This window comes from Hyaena hyaena, unplaced genomic scaffold (assembly GCF_003009895.1).
Source record: "Hyaena hyaena isolate Hyena2069 unplaced genomic scaffold, ASM300989v1 scaffold_834, whole genome shotgun sequence".
In the NCBI taxonomy this organism is placed as follows: Eukaryota; Metazoa; Chordata; class Mammalia; order Carnivora; family Hyaenidae; genus Hyaena; species Hyaena hyaena.
In genome coordinates this window covers 518,801-532,751 of record NW_024081469.1, presented here as the reverse complement: position 1 = coordinate 532,751, position 13,951 = coordinate 518,801, and the positions used below count along the sequence as shown (strand labels likewise).

Genomic DNA, 13,951 nt, shown 5'->3' with positions numbered 1-13,951 from the left:
GAAAAGTGAGACTGGTCTCCATTGACGCATGGACTCATCTGTTTTTTACAACCCCAAATGTGGTAATTTATGATGGTGATGTCACTGCAGAGAATTAAAATTTTCCTAACCCAGAATGTGTGTTTTCTACATATTCCAGAACTGAACACATGTAGATTAAATTCTAAAATCCAAAGTGAGATCTACAAAAAGATCCCAGCCTGAATTCTGCTGAGGTTTTATTGTAAGACAAACTGGGACAGCCCCTCACAGCTTCCTCCACATCCCAGTGGCCCCCTCACATGCATCATCCGAATTTAAGGAAGTTGCCAAATAGTAGTCAGTTTTTGGGTAAGGAATAGTCATTTGAATCTGGATTACAGTCTGAAAAGTATTGCATTTTGCAGAGTTTACAATGCTAGGCTTTAAACATTGAAGGGCAATATCTTCTTTCTAAATATCTCTGGTCAGTCCTAGTAACTAGACCTACTTTTGAGGCTCCATTTCTTTTATGTCTTTTAAATTTAATGATAAAGAGGAAAGATCTAAATTTATAATACACATGAAACAGTGAAATTAGGAAAAAAATTCTATTTGATGTGAGCCTGTTTTTTTTAAGCTCCCATGACTAAAAAGATCAACAGTTACGTACATTTGTAATATTTATGCCTCCCAGACTCAGTGTAATGAGTTTCATCTCTGATCGAATTTTTATAACTGACTTTCATTTACCTGTGAAATAGAAAGCTTTGGTAGGCTCTTGCCCTCAAGAATCAGATGCAAAAGTTAGTTCTATTGCAAGGAACAGTAGGAAAAACATTCATACTAACATGCTACAACTGCATTCTTCTGCTTTTTGAAGAAAAAGAAAGCTATGGCTCTAGATACCAATGCTGTCATACATGAAGTACAGCAGACTGATGTATCACAACCTGAGAGAAACATGGTCTTCAGCTGTCTTCCATGAAACTGTGGCGTGTCCTTTTGACTTTGGCCAAATGAAAAAGCTAAGAGAGCTCTCCCACAAGATGAGTATGTTCCAGAGCAAGCCCTTGTCCTAACTTGGATTTAAAAAAGCCCAACCCTACATTCTGTTCAGGGCTGTGGTGATGTAGATAAGCCCAAGCAGAGGAACACAACTTCCTCCATTAAACTGGCTGGAACCCAGGTTATACGAATTCAGCCTAAATAGAAAACCTCTGCTTTTCAATCCCTTTGTTCTCGTGGATGTCACAGCTCCCTGCTCTATTCGCTTCCTTTTATAGTCTTTCCTCACCAAGCATTTCAGGGGAAAAAAAAAAGCTAAATAAAGATCACAGCCTGTTCCATTGTGTCCCCTTCTTCTTCATCATCTTCTTTTCCATTTGTGCAATGTTGTGGCACCTATTAACTACCAATGTTTTCAGAATGACATTATACAAGGTGCAGGCTGTACCACTGTGCCCTAAAAATATCAACAACTGCATTAGTCTCACAATAATTAATGGCAGGCATTATGCAAATGACAACTTTTTCGCTGCAAAATAATGACATTTCTTCATTTTGAGCAGAGTTATGCAAAACAATGAATTTAGGATGATAAATCACACAGGAGAATTAAGAAAGCCATAACGTTCCTGCCCAGGCAGGCAGAAAGATAGACAGACCAACAATTTAGAAGACATTGTTTGTTCTCACACCACTATAAAAAATCATAGCCAGTCGGCCATTAATGTGTGTGGGTTTTTTTTTCCTTCTCCCCTTTAGGCAACAATGCATAAGGGGATGCTAAATTCTAGCAATTGGATCATTACAAGTCACAAGCAAATTTTTCTTTATTAACCTTAATAAGTCATTCACTCAGAGACTATAGTCATCAGGCAAATAAAAAGTATCACATGCCATTCTGCTACACATTAACTAATTCCTTATGCAAACATCACAACATATAGCAATTACTGCCGCTCAAAAAAACAAAGTCATTTTCAATTTATTTTATTGCTTTTATACTTGGCCATTTCCTGTAGCACATTATCGTTTCTTTCCATAACAACCCGAGGTAGAATGGAGAAGAATTTCAGTAGCAACGAGCACTTCCTCTAGCCACCTCTGTCATACCTTTTCCCCTTCAGAGACTGCTGAAAGAGGTGAGGGAGAGGGTGGGTGTGCATGTGCTCCTTCACAGAAAATCTCCCAAAGTTCTAATGGGACTGGCACTCAACCCCTACCCCTGTGACAAAGGGGGTCAGGGGTAGGCAGAGACACTTGGTCTAACTGTCTCCCACATTTGCTACCATAATGCTGACAGTTTTCCTTGATTCTGTAGCACGGAGTAAAAGTGTGGGTTTAGATCTGCCACTAACAGGTGAATGTTAAAGTCAATATATTCAGTGTTAACTTGAGAGATGCCTTTTATGGTTAATGAGAATTATGAGGCTAGTTTGTCATGCTTCGCTCAGCACATAACCTGTCCCTTCATGAGTTCTAAGTGAAGAACAATAATAAATATTGAAACCCCACCCTCAAATGTCAGATAGGCTCTCTTTGTTTTTTCTCTTTTATTCCATAGCACCATTTATCCAAGCTCTTAGGATGTGAGACAAAAACTAAGCAAAACTTACATGTGGCCAGTAGATTTTTTAGCCCATTTTACAGATTGACAAATGAATTCTGAGCAACTAGGGGCTTTTCACAAAGTTGGACAAGGAAACTGGTTAGATCTGACTAATTCTCCATGTTCTAACCTCTGAGGCCATGGTTTCTTTCTCATAATCATGAGCACTCTTTCCTGCTAGTAAACAATTATGCTGAAAACAGCCTGTACATGTCCCTGTTCACACAATAGGATCATCATCTCCTTCTGTTCTCTTAAATCCACAATCCATTCCCCCCTTTTAAAGGTAGAACATTTCCAAAATACACGAGGGAAAAGCTCCCTTTTCAGCTTCTCCTCCTGAAGGTAATAACATTTTGCAGTTCTCCTTAAATAAAATCCAGCCCATGCTGGATCAATAAGAATGATGCCCATTTCCCTAATGGCAGCCGATTGCCATTTGCTATTCAAATCAGACTAGATAAATTACAGTACATGCCAGGGAACAGGCCAGTGAATTAAGACAGGCCTCCAGAGGACCAGCGATATTATTAATCTTTTAAGACACTATCATATTTCTTCTTGACAGTGTGCGTAGACTCACAGACACACTGCACCCAGATTGAAATATCAGCTGCTGAAAAAATCAATAGTGTTAGAAACACAATAATTTTTGGTCTGCAGGGCCTACACTAAGCAACTCTTGTACCCCTCTGTGCCATCTCTTCTCTTCCCATTTCCCATTTTCTCTTTCTGCTTTCTTGCTCTTCCCTTTCTATTCTTTGGATTTAAAAGCTAGAAAGGGCCAAAATAACAAGATAGTATGAAGGAGTTTCCACTGCTAATACTAGCCATTGTGGTCAGAGTGTTGATTTTCCATGGGCTGTTTGAAACACAGTTATCACTACACTAGTAAAAGATTTTGGTGTAGGATTGTTCTTCCTATGCACTTAATGCAGACCCCAAAACCTATGCATTTGGTTCTATTTTATGAAGAAATGCAGATATTGGTGTGCCTGTGTGGCTCAGTTGTGGCTAAGTGTTTGACTTTGGCTCAGGTCGTGACCTCACATTTCATGGGTTCAAGCCCTGTATCAGGGTCGGTGCTAACAGCTTGGAGCCTGGAACCTGCTGCAGATTCTGTGTCTCCTTCTCTCTCTCTGCCCTTCCCCCACTTGTGCTCTGTCTCTGTTTCTTTCTCTCTCTCAAAATAAATAAACATTAAAAATATTTAGGGAGGTGGGCATACTCAGAAATCCTTGGGGAGGTAGAATGGAAAGAAATATAAATAATAGAAACCTGGACCAAAAACGGAAAAAAAAAGGGGGGGGGGGATTCACTGAAAAGTGAAGCAAACAAAACAATACAAAACAAAAGACTACAGAGAAACAAGGAGCACTATGAGGTGGGAAGAACCTTTGAATTATAGTCTACAATTTGGGGTTTCAGCCAAATGCGTCTGCTATCTACATACTGTACGATTTTGCCATTTATTTAATCTCTCAGAGCCTTGATTTCCTTATCTAGTAGGTAAAACAATATAGCCACTTACCTTGTAGCAGTCTTGTGAGGGTTAACTAACAAGATGTGAGTGCTTTCTAAATAATAAAGAGTTTGTAAGTGGTTAAAAACAATATAAATTTTATTTTTACTAAAGAAGGATTTCTGAAATATGTCTGTTGTTTTTTCCTTTTTGGAACTAGAATATCATAAGTGGACTTTAGATGCTATCAATAAAAAAGTAGGCATATACAGAAATGGTATTTAGGGGCTTATTACTGGCAGCCAGTAGAATTTGACCTAAAACCAAAATCTGTTGACTCTTAGCCAATACCTTTCACATTTTACCAAACCATTTTTGCCCTTTTCATCTCCTTTTATGCCAGATTTGAGGCTTCAATTCTTATTTGTGTTGTTTTTTAACTGGCGAAGCAAATCAAACAAAGACAAAGCACAAGACAAGACAAGAAACCACCATACTTTGCATATCTTTATGATACTCTTGATCCCAGGTCTCTATCCAGTTACTTTCCATTTGTCTTCCTTTCCTGGCAAAACGTATTGAAAGAATTGTCTATATGAGCTATTACTGTATCTTTACTTTCTATTATTTCGTCAAACCACTCCAACAAGGCTTTTATTCATTCCACTCTACCATGTCTGCTCTAGCCAAATCCAAAGTGCACATTTTCATTCTTATTTTACTCAACTTTTTAGCAGAGACTTAACATGGTTAACAACTTCGCCTACCTGAGACCCTGTGGCTAGCTTCTGGGATACTTCTCTTTCTAGTTCTTCCTCCTACCTTATTGGGCACTTAAAACCTATTTAAGTCTCTTCAGGTTTGAAATTTATTACATATAATTCTATCTCAAGAGGCTTCTGATTTGGGCTAAACACAGCATATTTGGCAAAACAACAACTCTTAGAAGGTGCTTGTAAGATATCCAGGCTTTGAATGTCTGGTTTTATGACTCTGTAATGCAGAATAGAGCAGAAAATCTAGTTCTTCTAGATAAATGGCTTCAAGCTCATTTATTCTTATAGCAAAAATTATTAACAGCTGACTTCTAAATACCCACAAACGATCCTTTGAGTAGAAACCAGTCGAGTAGATTTCTACATATAGCCAAAACATAGTGTATCTTCAATGGTACAGAATTTCATAGCACATGTTAAACTTGAAATGTACATATATGCAGCCCCTCATAGCTCTACCAGGTTTGCCTAATTGTTCCACCCATTTTCTTCCAACAATTGCTCTTTGAGGTCTACATTGCAAGAAGTAAAGAGGAAAACCCAAAGTAACTTGAATATGGTTTCAATTCTAGATTGGACCCATGAACCCTAGCATAACCATGATGATCTCTCATAAGAATATAAGATATGAGCTAGCAATCAACAGATGAAGCTTGAGTTCATCTTTATCTCAGGAGAAGAAACAGTCCTTCCTGACTTATGAATATGGCTGAAGAGCAATACCTGAACAGAGTCATTTTACCACACATCTGTCTCTAAGTTTTGATAACGTTGTAACATATAAGGTCACTGATATGACAAAATATCACAAGATAACACAGGGCTGATAAAAATTAGCCAAGTATGCTATTTGGAAAGAATCCCAACAACTTCTTTTGGATATGATATTACCAAGAACATGAATACAGGGTATTTTCTTATGAAAAAAAAAAAAAGGAGGGGGGGATGTTCTCATTATTTGCATGTCATTTGCTACCCAGCAGTAGACTCTGGCTTTTCTTTCTGCTTAAATTCTTCTACAGTTAGCTTGCCAGGCCTATAACTGAGGTCTTTCTTTTATCTAGATTAGAACAAATATTCCATTTTGAGTCATGAACACATATCAGCAAAATTCCCAGAGTCAATACTTTTATTTAATTATATACATATATTTATTATTTTTTTATGAGCTGTTCCACTAAGTTAAACTTTAACCATGTTAATCCAGGGGAAAAAATCTCTGATTGCCAACCAACAATTTTGTAAACAGTTATCTCATGAGTTAAATATTAACTTGAAAAATTTAACTCAAAACTCCAAACAAGCAGGAGGAGCCAAAAGGCCAGTAGAAAAGGGTAAAGATTTTGCTGCCTCTGGTATGTCAGATCTCCTTGTAAGAGACTGACAGAGTTAGGCAAGGGAGTGTTCTGGTGGCTGCTGGATGATGTACAGAATTGGGGGTGAGGAAGGGGGAAGCAAGAAAGGAGCCTGGAAGACACCTACTGCTTATCATCAAAATCTCAAAACTTAAAGCAATGAGGTCAGATCTCATAGAATAGAAAATTCATGGGAATATAAATCCACTGATAATGTCCACAGGAATTCAGGGACAGTAAAGGTATGTGCTTCAGAATATGGGCACATTGTTTTTTTAAACCAATGTAGGTAAGCTATCCAATATAAGGCTGGCTGGCCCATATTGCCTGCCTGCCACTGAACCTCCTGTGGAACATTCTGGACCTACTTTGCCATCAGAAACCATGGAATGAAGACTGATCTGCCTGTCCTGGTTCCATTGATAATAATAAAGTTGATCTGTCTCTGTGCAGTACTAGGTTGTTAGGGACTGCGATTTCAAGTTCCAACTCACCATCACTGTTCATCAATTCATCTCCTGATTAACAGAAACATATCATCTAAGGAAAAATTGGATCTAGGCAGTGGAGCAATGTCTGAATGTTGTTATCATAAATATTGTCCTCTGGTTAGGTTTTTGTCTCAAAATTTTCAAAACAATCCACATGGTCAGATAATTTACACAATCTTGATCTCTATGCTGTAAGATAGGATCAATTCATTTTTCATGCTGTTTCAGGAGTGGTTAGGAATAGGTTCTTCCTGTTAGATAGTCTGTGAAAGATAAGTCCTGTTTGCTGGTTCTTAAAAAATCATTAAAAAGACTCTTTTTAGTGAAGGTCTTTTAAGGAAGATTCCTATGTGCCCTGTAGCTAAAGTGAGGTTAAATAATGTGATGTGCTCAAAAGAGGGGTGAGATTAGATGGAAAAAGAGGAGATCCATGAATGCAGAAGGAACAACCCTTAGATACACATGGATATCTTATTTGAATACAATAAATATGATATAGCTCATCAAACCTTACTGTTGATATTGCCTTAATGTTTTTTGTACTTGTAGCAAGAATTACTATCGAACTCCATTCACTGGGCCAGAGACCCTTGTGGTGTTAGCAAATGACTTACCAGTTATGTAGCACCCGACCTACACTTGTGAGCTCATCAGCCAGCCAGAGGCCTCAACTTCAAGCTCCAACAATGTGCAGGATATTTTTAATTACATATTTAATACATGCATACATCCTTACTGGAAAATACTTAGACACTGTAAACTATAGTTATAGAGCTTTCTGCAGTTTATAAAATACTGTCATATACTGTTAAATACCATCATATCTATATACATATACTGTAATTTCTGACACCTCCCAAAAATAAAAAGAGAAGTTTATGCCACCTCTGTTCTACAGACAAACAAGTATCACTGTAGCATTGATGTAGTTAGTACAGAATAAATGAGAACAGAAGAATCAGACAGCCTGTGAGTGAAGACAATGAGTGAAGGGGTAGCATAACGGCTGTGGGATGGAAACGCATTATAAGCAAGTGATCAGAGTAAAGGGGAGTAAAGAGAGAGAAGTTCAGAATATGCACAAATAGACAGACATCACGAATAAAGGACAAAATTCAAAGTAGTTTGTCAAAAAGAAAAGATGATTAGAGCAAGGAAGAAACTCCAAATTGAGACCTCTTATTCATTTGGCATATATTCATTGTGTACTTCATTGGGTTTCTTTGGATGCCACTGGGCCAAGATGATGTTTGAGATACTGACCTCTGCCTGAGGTACTTAATGTCTAATTATTGAGATAATGTCAAAAAATAATTGCATTACAAGGCAACTTAGTATTCAGAATAGGGATTTAGAGAAAACCATCTCTTATATTGAGGCTGACAATGGAAAGCTTCACTACAGCGAAAAAATACAGTTGAACTAAGAAAAATGTGTAAGATTCAGGAAGTGATAAGAAAACTCAGGTTAAGTGAAGAGCATGAGAAAAGGTATGGAAGCAGAAAATTGAAAGACTTATTTGGGAGCAACACATAAACAAGTTAGTGGGAATTTTAATAGGAAATAATGTTGGAAAGATAGGTTAGGCCTGGAATGTGAAGGGCTCCTTGAATACTGGGATGACTAATCCATTTTATTCTGTAGGCAAAAGTGGTCTATTAAAGGCTTATAAGTAGGGCACTGACATCATCACAGTGGTGTTTTAGTATAAATAATAGGGAATGGTAGACAGAATAAACTTATACAGGCAAAGCCCAGACATAATGGCAGAAAAAGAGAGAGGGAGAACCATTGCAGTAACCCAGGCACTATGAGATAAATATTTGACCTTGGTAGCACTGGTAGAAATAGAAAAGAAATGAAATGTTCTAGAGGCATTCTAAAGGAAGAAAGGATAATATTTATTAAGCCTCTACAATGTACTAGACACTGGATTATGTGCTTTATGTAGATTAACACACTTAATCTGCATGTCAACCCTAAAAGGCAAATCACTTAATTGTTTCTATTTTAAAGATGATGATTAAACAAATTTTTCAAGGTTATACAGTTAATAAGTTATGAAGCCAGAATTCAAACCCAGGTCATCTGATTCCAGAGCTTGCCTGCTTAACCTCGATATTCAGGAGTCTTGATTTTGGATAACATATGGCAAATTTTGATAGAACTTGATGATTGATATTTTAAGAGTTATACAAACTTAAGATTCTTGGGAATTTTGATTCTGAGATTTTGTGGCAATCGGTAGAACTATGATACTATGGGGAAAAAAAAAAAACCCAGAGAAATAGAAAAGACCTGCTGGACTTCATATTTTGCATCTGTTCTTAATGGTCCAATTGCTCTTTGGATTTAAAATGTCAAAATACAGGGACACCTGGGTGGCTCAGTTAAGCATCCAACTTCAGCCCAGGTCATGATCTCACAGTTTGTGAGTTCAAGCCCTTCATCAGGCTCTCTGCTGTCATCATAGAGCCTGCTACCTATCCTCTGTCCCTCTCTCTCTGCCCCTCCCTGACTGGTTCTCGCTCTCCATTTCCCTCTCTCTCTCAAAATAAACAAATAAACTTAAAAAATGTCAATATACAATAAAAGTCACAAAAGCAACTGAACAACCAAACTTAAATGCATTTGGAGATAGATATTAGCTGATTGATTTTTCCAAGTTTCACTAATGTATGTATATGTGGAGTGTAACACGGCATCTGGCATATAGGAGGTGCTTAGCAATGCGTTAAATGAGTCAGTTGGAGCCTATTGACCATAAATTAGTGAGAATAAAGGGAGGAAGGAGAGTAGGGTCAAAAGAGTTTGTCCCAGAGTCAGACAAATCTTGGTTCAAATCCTGGCTCAGCCACTCTCTAACTAAAGGACTAATGTTTACTTTAACCATTTTGTATAAGATGGGGTAACAGTTCAAAGGGAACCTAAGAATCTTTCTGGATTCTGTGCCCACATGTAAGGTAGCAGGTCCATGAAAACTTAGAAAGGATGCCTGCAAAGGCCATTATCTCTGACAGAAGAGAATCTGCAACCCTCTTCTCTTACTGAGTTTAAGTGACAAAAACTACATTGAGATTTATAGAAAAAATGTGTCAAGTAACTGCCAGTTTTAACAGAAAAGTAAATTATTTTCAGAGAAGTAAAAACTATAGAGCTTCAACTGAAGGGGAGATTTTAATTGCAGAGAGACATATCAGCTGAATGGTTTAGCTTGGACTTGTGGGATCAGGAGCAGCCAGTGGGATATATATTAAAGAAAAACCAAGTTTAATTAGCCTTAAGATTTTATATAGCTTGGCTCTTCCCTCCCACACCTGGTCTGATTCCTTCAGGTCAATCTCCCTTTCAATCACACGCTTCCCCATCCTTTTCTCAGTTGCTGTCATGACAAGCCAATAGGAGAATGACATACAGATGAAAACAAGGTTTGAATAATTACTGCGCTGCGGCTGCTTGTTGTTTGAGCATCATTTTATTTCCTCCAATCACACAGGTCCTTGGACTTCACAGCCCCATGTTTCAGATGGGGGTGATGCTGATTACATTACAGCAAAGACAGGCAGATCAGACAAAGTGAATTTCACTCAGTAATTAAACCGCAGTATCTTTCGTCTAAAGTCCAGAGCAGGATTAATCGAAAGGTAGCTCTTTATCATCTCGATTAGTGCTGGGATTTGAAGAGTGAGCACAGATTTGATAGCTAGCCCTGAGTTAGGCTGACTAGTGGCCCCATATCTGTCTAAGTTGCAAAAATAATATCAGATCAAGATACATTTGCAAGGTTATGCCCTTCCCTTTTATTTTTATCTGAAGGAAATGCAGATAGATTAAAATATGCTGCTATTTCCATTACCCTGTTTTCTATTACAAAAATGTCTATTAAAAAGAACAAGTCCTTCCAAACCCCACAGCATTTTACAGATGGTTTGTCATAATTCCACTTAGTACCATGCTCTAATGGCTTCTTATTTTTTGCCTTTTCATTATCTGAGAGTCAAATCTGAATATGTGGATAGCCCAAGCAACAGCTTCTCAAGCTGCTCATGAGTTCCACTTTTATTTCCAAGGACTCACTGTAGGACTTATGGAGGGATTTTGCTCCCTTCAATTGCTCTTTTAGTATATATGATATTCTCAAATTCTTTATCAAGTAATGAGTTAGATCACTGGTTCTCAATTGTACATGCCTAAAGAAGCACTTGTGAGTGAGGCTTTATAAATAATCTATGTCCATCCCCTACTCCAGACTCCATGATTCAGTATCCATGGGAGTTAGACCCAAGGATCTGTGTATTTTTAAAAGTCCATAGGTGATTTGAATGTGCTGCCAAGGTTAAAAACCATGGAGTCAGACCTACAGAGGTACCAGCTGTATTTGCAAAAGATTTATCAAAACAAAGCATTGTTGAGGGAAATGAAGCCTGACGTTGTTGTAGAAAATCCCTTAATAAAATGATAAAAACCTTTTTCTAGTAACCTTTGCATAGAATATATATCAAGTCTCTTAAGAACAATAGAAGTCAAGTAAGACTATCAAACAGACAGGTTTATGTTGATGATGCTTCCATTGATCCATCTGATAATATTGAAGGTGATGGCTTACTGATTGACCTGTCACCTGATAACATTACAGCTACCAACCAATAATATAAGATGACTGTGGACTAACATCATAATATCTCAGAGTTTGGACACAAACCTGGAATTAGCTGCTGTCAGCTTTACTATGCAGCTGTCTTTTTAAAGAGAAATGCTGATTTCAAATTGTGAGTCCCTCCTGTTTTGGAGTTCAAGAACACACATTCTGGAGTACAACTAAATCCAGTTACTAGGTGGGTGACCTTCAGAAAGGTAATTACTTCTCTAAGCCTTAATTATCTCATCTTTAAAATGGGGCCAAGAATACTTATATCACAGAATGATTTGGGTTTTGAATCGATTAATTTAGATAAGAATACCTGGCAAATAAAAGTATCAGAATTAAATAAAAGTCTGTTGAAGACAAATACAATAATAACTTAAGGTTGTCACTGAGGCTCTCTGCCTAAAAGATGTCAGAGAAACTCATTTCTCAGTTTTCTAGAAGATTTGATCCCCCATAAGGAAAAGAAAAATAAAGATTTAATCCAAATAAGAATGACTTTTCAAATTTAATTGTGCATTACCATCACCTGGAAGTGACTGTTACAAATGTAACTTCTTGGCCTCCAATCCTAGGGATTGTAACTCAATATATAGGGGTGGAATCCAGGGAAATGAATTTTAGCAACCGTCCCTGTGATGTTGACTTAGGATCTAGATTCCTCATGTTGGTGAAACAGCTATAAAGGAATAGAAATTGGTCAAATAGTTATCCCCTGAATAGTTACACATTATGGCCTGTACCAGGGAGAGGCTATGCTTTCTTTTCCTTAGGTCAGAATTCAGTCAGGTGAATTTAAGTTACACACATTTATAACATGTTCACAGAGCATGTTATGCTTACAGAGTAAAAAAAAAACAAAACAAAAACAACAACAAACCTTTTTGTTTTCAATGAAATAAACTTACTGAATAATTAGTATTTAGCTGCTAATATTATATTCATTTTTTTCATCACCACTAGGTACATAAAAGTATACAGGCAAGGGGTCAGATTCATTTTCAACTCATCCTTTTTCTTCTTACAAAACAATCAACTTCCTGAAAAGTGGTAAATTCTTTAAATAACAAAAGTAGCTATTTCCTCCTTTAAAGGCATTTTTATAAAGTATTCTTGAAATGCATTTATCAAAATTGATGATAAAAATCAGTGCACAGTTGTGAATTGAATATTTTAAATGCAATCAATAAATTAATTTGCTAAAATAAAGATCCTCAACCTATAAGTGGAGAGTGTTCTGGATCTAAGAGGAAATGTTAAAACTTTCACTTTCAAAATTTTCCAAAGTAAAAGCCAGACAAATTCCAGAAATACATTTAGAATTTGTAGTATAATATGCCAACAAATGTGCATTACTTCTCTGTATTCTAAAAGTTATTGTAAAGACAAGAGAATTGTGGTCTTTAATTGCAATTGGGCATACAGTTAAGCTGGGGAGAAAAAAAAAGATACCAATATGAGAAAAGTTTATCAATGTTATTAGATACTATAGCCTAATGGTTAAGTGTAAGGCTAAATGAGAATCTTCTTTTTAATACATACCATGTGAGCTAAGGTAAGCTACTTAAGATCTCAAAAACTCAGGCACAGGACTTCTCTGAGAAGGTTGTGGTGACCATGGTGGGTACATATCCAAGATATGTCATCAATAAGACTTACATGAAACAGTGCAGTCACTGGGAATTAAGAAAAACAAAACTGAGAGAATGGTGACATGACTGGTAAAGTTTTTGCAAGGAACAGGTATTTGAGTTGGATAATTCACAATGAATAAAAATTTGTCTAGAAAGAGTGACAAAGATTATTTTAGGATGGGAGGTAGATGTTGATATGAATGGCAGGTCAGAGGTAAAAGTACTAAATAGTTTAGGATACAACTGTGAAATAGTTTACGATAAAACTATAAAAGATAATTTGGGGTAAAACAATAGAGAGCTCTAAATTCCAAAATTCACTTTTTGGTTTTTTGGTAGAGTTTTTAATTGCTCAAATATTTTCCCAGTGTAATTCAACATCTTTTTAGAACATTGGTTCTCAAATTTTATTATGTATCAGAATCACCTAGAGGGCTTCTTCATGCACAAACAGCTGTACTCTACCCTGGAAATTTCCATTCAGTAGGTTGGGCTGAAGCCCAAGAATTTGTGTTATAACATATTACCAGGTGTGCAAATGCTGCTGGTCACTTTGAGAACCACTGCTTTAGAAGATGATGACAGCTGGATGGAAGAGGATTTTCTTCAAAGTAAGAAATAATTGAATAACTGAGTATCTTCTTTATTTACTGTAAAATTTCATCCTCACTTGCATACCAAGTCATAGAAGCACCTACATGGAAGTTACCCAGGGAAAAACAAATGGTTACTTTGACCTCCTCATCTCTCTACTGAATTTAGGTCTTTAACTATGGGAATGAGGAGACCCATGACCCAAAGTATCCCAGGACAACCAGCCTGGAAACTTAGAGAACACTTCATCAGCAGTAAGGTTATTCAATAATTGAAAATAATAGCGCCAAGAGATTAAAGATGGTGGGTGGACTTTTTATTCCAAAGAGTCTCTATTGATCCATGCCACACATTTTGTACTTGGGTTACACTTGATTGCCTGACCCATAATCCACAAGCTATTTTCAACTCCCTCTGGTCAC

The 13,951-nt window shown here is 37.0% G+C and overlaps 1 long non-coding RNA gene and 1 other non-coding gene across 3 annotated transcripts in view; both read right to left on the bottom strand.

The window, feature by feature from the left end:
• Positions 1-13,951, bottom strand: part of LOC120222097 — a 513,003-nt gene that overhangs the window by 125,926 nt on the left and 373,126 nt on the right. The gene's annotated exons all lie outside the window — the stretch shown is intronic.
• Positions 7,198-7,351, bottom strand: LOC120222098. The gene has a single exon (XR_005525966.1). It is a non-coding gene; the product is annotated as a small nucleolar RNA SNORA62/SNORA6 family (small nucleolar RNA).